This window comes from Chrysochloris asiatica, unplaced genomic scaffold, assembly GCF_000296735.1.
Source record: "Chrysochloris asiatica unplaced genomic scaffold, ChrAsi1.0 scaffold00156, whole genome shotgun sequence".
Taxonomy (NCBI): Eukaryota; Metazoa; Chordata; class Mammalia; order Afrosoricida; family Chrysochloridae; genus Chrysochloris; species Chrysochloris asiatica.
In genome coordinates, this window is record NW_006408674.1 from 3,435,709 (window position 1) to 3,443,121 (window position 7,413).

Below are 7,413 nucleotides of genomic sequence, written 5' to 3' on the forward strand. Positions count from 1 at the left end.
TGTGGCAGCGGTAGTGAGGTTGGCCCGGGATCGAACATTGTTTCGTTCTGCTGTGCATGGGGTCGCTATGAGTCGGTTCCGACTCGATGGCACCTGACAACAACAACAACACCTTCCCTCATAGACAGACTTCCTGATTCCACTGCCTACCTCGCCCCTTAATACTGTGTCCAACAGCTTTAATCTTCCCACCGTCTTGGATCTATGGTGTTCCCTGAGCTCATTAATTATACTGTGTTTGTAGCCACTCCAGGCTGACCTTCCAGTCACAGCATGAAACTGCCTATTGCTGCCCTGTTAACATGTTTTCTCCTACACTCCATGATCAGCTCCTTCGAAGAAATGTATATCCGCAGGCTGACTGGGTCCTTAGCCTGTATGGTACTGACTCTTCAGAAAACCTCTGGATTCCGTCTCTTGGCATCTATGCTGCTCTGACAATACAGATGGTGGCACGGTTTGGTGGTGGGAGGAAAGGCCTTCAGCTCTCACCTGCCTCCCTGACTCTTCCTCCGGCGGATTCTCCTAGGCCAAGGCTGGGGACTGGAGCAGTAGGGTGGTCAGGCCATGAAAGGGTGTTCCGGAGGTGGTAACACTGGAAGCTGAAGAAGATGGATTGTGCATAGGTATGGAGACAAATAAAATCAGAATTCTGGCCTGGAAGAAATTTGAGGGGCAAGTGGTCATGGGGTGGCACTGTATGATAAGCACTGGGCTGCTAAGCACAAGGTCGGCAGTTCAAACCCACCAGCCAACTCAACAGCACTTAACAACAACAGTGGTGATGATACCCTGTCAGGGAAGATGTTATGGATGTTACAGATCCACAAAATGTGTTGTGAATTCTAATCCCTTTATGTCTGGATGTAATCCCATCTGGGAATGGGGTTTTCTGTCTCATGTTAATGAGTTCCTTGTCAGTATAAAGTATGTTTTCAGTGAATTACTTTTGAGACATAAAAGAACAGATGAGGCAAAGACGCCAGCAGGCATGCACAGGGGAAAGAGAGATGTCACCTGGAGACCTCCAAAGAATGCTAGCAAAGCTGAGACTAGGATGTCCCCCCCAGAGCAGAGCGAAAAGGCCTCCCTGAGAGCCGGTGCCTTACACTGTGAGAAAATAAGTTTGTCTTCTTTATTAAAGAGCACGCACTTGTGATGTTGCTAGTATGGCAGCGGAAAGAAATGGAGACAGAAGGGTTGGTGGGGAGAAGGGGGTCAGGAGAGGAGGGGAAGCATGTTGTAGTCAAAAGGAGACCCTCAGATGTGAGATCTTAGTTTCCTGGAAGTGATGAAATCGAAAGGCACCTGATGACTCCTTGACAGGTCCTGAATCCTGATCATTGGTAGCAGAATGTCCCATCCTGTGTCCAACCCTTCCTCATAAATCTCAGCTTTTCAGGCTATCCACATACCACAGGTGAGGTTTCAGACTGTTGGAACCTGGAATGGAACCCCAGGCCCTGACCTGCGGTCATCCTGGGCTGACCCCAGCAAGATCAGGTGACACTCTTAACGTGAGATTCTGCCATAAGGTAAATATACTTAGTTTCATAAACATACCCAGCCTTTCCCGAGAGAACAGCATGTAAGAATGTATCTACTTAGCACACATTTAGGTCAAGGAGCACAAGTGGAATGAGGAGATCTCAGGGAGGGAGAGTCGGATAAAAATCGGATCAGTTTGACATAGATGCATGCAGCTGACAGAGAACAAGGCTCTGACCTGACCTACTCTTGACTCTCCACTTCATCTGCTGTGACCTCCCATGGCCTCGACCACTCGTCTTACATTGAGACTTGGCTTCTGCTTGTGTCTCTGTTGTGTACATGCATCACTTCTTGAAACCATCAGATGACACACTGTAGTCATATTTCTGTTCCCCAGAGGGTCTATGCATGGTCCAAACGAGATATGCAGGAACTTTTTTTTTTTTTTAATGCATTAAAAAAGAGAGAGAAAAAAAGAGAAAGATAGCATTTCAGCTATAGAAACTGAGGTGTACAAAATCATGAAATTAACATTACTGGGAGAACACAATTTAAAACTTTAGTTGTAATCAGTTAACAACTCACCTTGGACATATTGTCAGGAGGGACCAGTCCTAGGAGAAGGATGTCATGTTTCGTAAAGTAGAGGATCAGAAAAAAAGAAGACGAGACCCTCAACGAGATGGATTGACTCAGTTGTAGCATCAGTGGGCTACAACGTAGATTGTGGTGATGGCCCAGGACTGGGCAGCGTTTTGTTCTGTTGTACATAGGGTCGCTGTGTATGAGTCAATACTGACTTGATGGCACCTAATAACAACAACAGCTTTTCATTTATCTTCATCTTGGTTTTGGATACTGGATTGCCAACTGAGGGGAATGTGACTTTTAAGAATCCCACCTGATGACCAAGCCATTGAGAAGGTTTTGAGGAGAGCCAGTAGTGAATTGTTGTTGTTGTTATGTGCAGTGGAGTTGGTTCTGACTCATAGCAACCCTGTCCAGGGTTTCCGAGGCTGTAAATCTTTACCGGAGCAGAAAGCCTCATCTTTCTCCTGCAGAACAGCTGGTAGTTTTGAACTGCTGACCCTGAGGTTCGCAGCCCGATTACTAACCACTGTGCTACCAGAGCTTGTACCCATAAACATGTGGACTTTGGAGTCAGGTCCATTGTAAATTCGTAGCGTAGCCACTCCCTCTCCCATGAACCTGGAGCAAGTTATTTAACTTAGAGCCTATCAACAAGTTCCTTGTTGCAAATGGGGACACATACCTGGTCTCAGGATCATTGTGTTGGTGAAATGAGGTGGGGGAGGTCAGTGAAGGCACTGAGAATTAGCGTGGGCACAAGGGTCATTTCATTTCTTCCATCTTTTCCTCTAGGTGAGAGGGGCCATTCTGCTCTGCATCTTAGGGGAAAGGCTCGGGCTGAGAGTTAGAATTTGAGAATTACCCACATAAAGTCACCATACTTACTCAAACTGTGTGCTGAGCAAATAATCCAAGAAGCTGGATTATACAAAGAAGAGGCTGGCATCAGGATCGGAGGAAGACTCACTAATAACCTGCGATATGCAGATAATACCACCTCGCTTTCTTGCTAAAAGTGAAGAGGACTTAAAATACTAACAAAGACCAAAGAACACAGCCGTCAGTATGAATTGCACCTCAATGTTAAGAAAACAAAAATTCTCAAGGTAAATGGAGAAAAGACTGAAGTTGGCAAAGACTTCATTTTGCTTGGATCAACATTCATGGAAGCAGCAGTTAAGAAATCAAACGATGTATTACATTAGGCAAATCTGCACAAGCGTTCTTTAAAGTGTACAAGAGTAAAGATAACAATTTGAAGATGACCCAAGCGATGGTATTTTCAATCACTTCATGGTAGTGGAGGTAGTGGTGTGCCACGCAGTAGGTTCCGACTCATAATGTCCCTGTATAAGGGTTCTGAAGCTGTAAATCTTTATGGGACCAGAAAGCCTCATCTTTCTTCCACAAAGCAAGTGGTAGATTCAAACCACTGACCTCGCAGGTAGCAGCCCAGCTTGTAATCCACTGCACTACCAAGGCTCCTTTCAGTCACCTAACAGACATGTGAAAATTGGACAATTAATAAGGAAAGACTGTAGCAGATGGATGCATTTAAATTATGGTGTTGGAGAAGAAAAAGAATTCTGTATTTGAAGATGTACAGCCAGTTGCTCATTGAAGGCAAGGATGGCAAACCTTAGTCTCCTAATTCAGACATATTATCATAAGAGACCAGTCCCTGGAGAAGAACATCAGGCCTGGTAAAGTTGAGGGTTAACAAACAAGATGGACTGACGCCGTGGCAGCAGCAGTGGGCTCAAACATAACAACAATTGTGAGGATGGCTCGGAACGGGGTAGTGTTTTGTTCTGTTAAACATAGGATCGCTATGAGTCGGAATCATCACAACGGCACTGTTCAACTACATACAGCACAGGGTTACTGTGCATCAAAATCAACCCAGAGGCACACAACACTGTAGTAAGATTTGTACCCGAAAGTGGAATTATTGAATCATATCCTTCAACTTGACTGTTGTTGTTGTTAAATAGGTCCCGATGCATAGTAACCCTGTATAGGGTTTCTGAGGAGCAGCTGCTGCTTTGAGCCCCCAACCTTGCAGTTAGCAGTACAGTGCTTATCCTACAGCGCCACACCAGAACTTTACCAGATGGTATCACATTGCTTTCCTAAGTGGCTAAACTCATTTACACTCATACAGAAGTATCCCAGAGTTCCACTTTGCCATGTCCTTGCCATTGCTTGCCACTACCTTGCTTTTTTCCTATTTTCCAACTTCATGGGTTTATGATTGTCTCATGGACTGTGTGTGCATTCTCATATACTAAGGAAGTTGAGTATTGCCATCTCTCGATGAATATTAGGCATTTGGGGTTCCCCGTCTATGACATGTTGGTTTTGTTCGCTTTTTTTTAATTTCTAACTACTCTTGGTATATTGTGGCTATCCTTTGTAGATTATAGAGTAAGTATATGTCTTCCTGGGCTCCTTTTAGTCTGCTCCACCACCATTTCAAGAGCGTTGCATCAGGTTGCATGGCAACACTTCCTTCCCACCAAAATGGTGGGGAGCTGGAGGCTGCGGTTGTCACTATTGGTCCAATCTTAGTTCTCTGGCTCACCAGGCTGCAAGGGAGGCTGGGAAGCCTGGCCTGTATTCCACATAGCTGTTTAAAAAGCCAAACAAGTTGACAACTTGTAGCAACTATGTGTGTTTCAGAGTAGAAATGTGTGATTCCTTAACAACTGAAGCGTAACCCAGCAATCACAAGTCTAATATACCCAGAAGAAGTGAAGGCGGGAACACAGACACTTTTCTCAATGTCCAAAAGGTGGAAACAACCGAAATGCCATCAACAGATGGCCAGCTAAGCAGTATCCACATGTGGGGTGGTGTTGTTGAATGCCATCAAGTTGGTTCCAACTCATAGCAACCCTGTAGAGGGTTTCTGAGGAGCGGCTGGTGAGTTTGAACCGCCGAACTTGCAGTTCAAACTGACCTTGCGGTTCAGCACAGCTCCATACAGCGCCATACCAGGATTTTGCAGCCATAAACAGCAACAACAAATGAAGGCCTAATGCCTGCCACAAACTTGGAGAACATTATACTGAGTGAACGAAGTCAGTTGCAAAAGGGCAGAAATTGTCCAAAGGAACTTCAAAATGTCCGTGAAAAAATTCTATTTTTTTCACAGACATTTGGAAGCCCTTCAGTATGATCTCATTTCTATTAAATAAGCAAATGTATAGACACCAATGATTACTAGAGTTAACAGGGAGAGAAAAGGGGCAGTTTTTTGTTTTGTGGGGGTGAGAGGGGAGATGTCAATGCTGCTGTAACAGAAATACCAAAAGTGGGGGACTTTAACAGACAGAATGTATTTTCTTACAGTTTAAGAGGCTGAAGTCCAAATTCAGGGTACCAGCTCTAAGTGAGGGAAGACTTTCAGAGAAAAGGTTCTGGCCTATTCTTAGCGTCCATTTCTCAGTGTTGCCTAACCTGATCACTTTGTATTTGGAAGGTGATGGGCACAAGGTACTCGCACACAACAGACAGCTTTTGTAACATAACAAAGAAGAGGTCCTGCCCTCACATGGGATTACATCCACAGGCATAGGAGCTCAGGATTTACAGCACATGTATTGGGGGACAGAACTCAATCCAGGGAATCCTGGTGTGGCACTGTAGGATAAACACTCTACCTCAACGTTGGCTTAAACCCAAAGGCTGGCGGTTCAAACTCACCAGCCTTTCCTCGGAAACTCTGTACAGGGTCCCTGTGAGTCAGAACTGTCGCGACTGTACTTAGCCACAGTAACAATTCAATCCATACCAGGGGGACACCGAGTTTATGTTAATGTTGGTGGGATTGTTTTGGGAAAGGTTAGTGATGATGGTGCTACAATAGGAAAATCTAATCAATGTCATTGGAGTTGTGCAGGCCAATGTTTGGTTGTGTATATTGTCACTAAAACTGCCAATAGCTGTGACCTTTGGGAAGTAGGTCACCAGATCTTTCTTCCAAGGTACCCTGGTGAGTTTGAACTGCCAGCCTTTTTGGTTGGCAGTCAGACACTTCACCATTTACAACACATGGCCCAAATGCAAATTGAAAGGACCAAGGAGGCCACTGGTGGATTTAAAGTCTTTGAAAGATTTAGTGGCTGCTGCAGGTTAATGCGCCAGACTGTAAAGCTGTTTCAACTGCAAGGTCGGCAGTTCAAGCTCACCAGCTGATCCTCGGAAACCCTAGACAGGGTCGCTTTGGGTCGGAACTGACTCTATGGCACTTCACAACAATAATAATAATCATAGTCCTGGAGTCCTGGTGTGGCACTGTGGGTTAATGCTCCAGACTACAAAGCCATTTGAACTGCAAGGTTGGTGGTTCAAGCTCACCAGTGCCTCCTTGGAAACCCTATACAGGGTTGCTATGGGTCGGAACAGACTCAACAGCACTTAACAACAACAAAACATCAGAGTCCTCGTATGGCACTGTGGGTTAATGTGCTGGACTGCAAAGTCAGTTTGAACCTCAACCACAAAGTCAGTGGTTTGAGCTCACCTTGGAAACCCCATACAGGGTCACTATGGGTCAGAACCGATTCGAAGGCACTTAACAACAACAACAACAGCATAGGAGATATAATTACTTCAATTCATAGTTGTCACTCAGGAAAGAAGCCTTTCTCTGATAAATATAAATAGCTGTTCTATTTTATTAAAAAGTCACCTTGAAAGAGCTCATAATATTTTGAGTTGCCAAACATGCTTTGCTTTTTATTTTCAGAAATGCATTTGTGATTATCAAGGAAAATATAAAGAGGGACTAGTAGGAAATGAGATGACTCTAAATACTGACATGAAATTTACATGTCATTGTTTTCAGTTAATTGGTCAGGAAAAATGGCACATTCATGGTTTTTATAGCATTTTGAGCAGCATAGAATCTTAATTACTAGAGAATGTCCTGAAACAGGCCATTAACATTTGTATTTGTCAGATTAACATTCAGTTTAAGCTAAAGTGTACAAATTAAATGATGTCAATTTTTAAATGGTTGTTGTTGTTAGGTGCCATGAGTACAGACTCATAGTGACCGACCCTGTGCACAAGAGAATGAAACAACCTCACAATCATTGCTACCCCTGAGCTCATTGCTTCTGCCACCGTGCCATTTTATCTCTTGGGGGTCTCCCTCTTTTTCTCCCACCCTCCACTTGATCAAACATGATATCCTTCTCCAACGACTAATGTCTCCTGACAATATGTCCAAAGGATGAGAGACGAAGTCTTACCATCCTGGCTTCCAAGGAGCACTCTGGCCGTACTTCTTTCAACACAGATCTGTTTGTCCTTTTGGCAGTC

At 44.3% G+C, this 7,413-nt stretch overlaps 1 protein-coding gene across 1 annotated transcript in view; it reads left to right on the plus strand.

The window, feature by feature from the left end:
* Window positions 1-7,413, plus strand: part of ABHD17C (abhydrolase domain containing 17C) — a 76,401-nt gene that overhangs the window by 62,215 nt on the left and 6,773 nt on the right. The gene's annotated exons all lie outside the window — the stretch shown is intronic.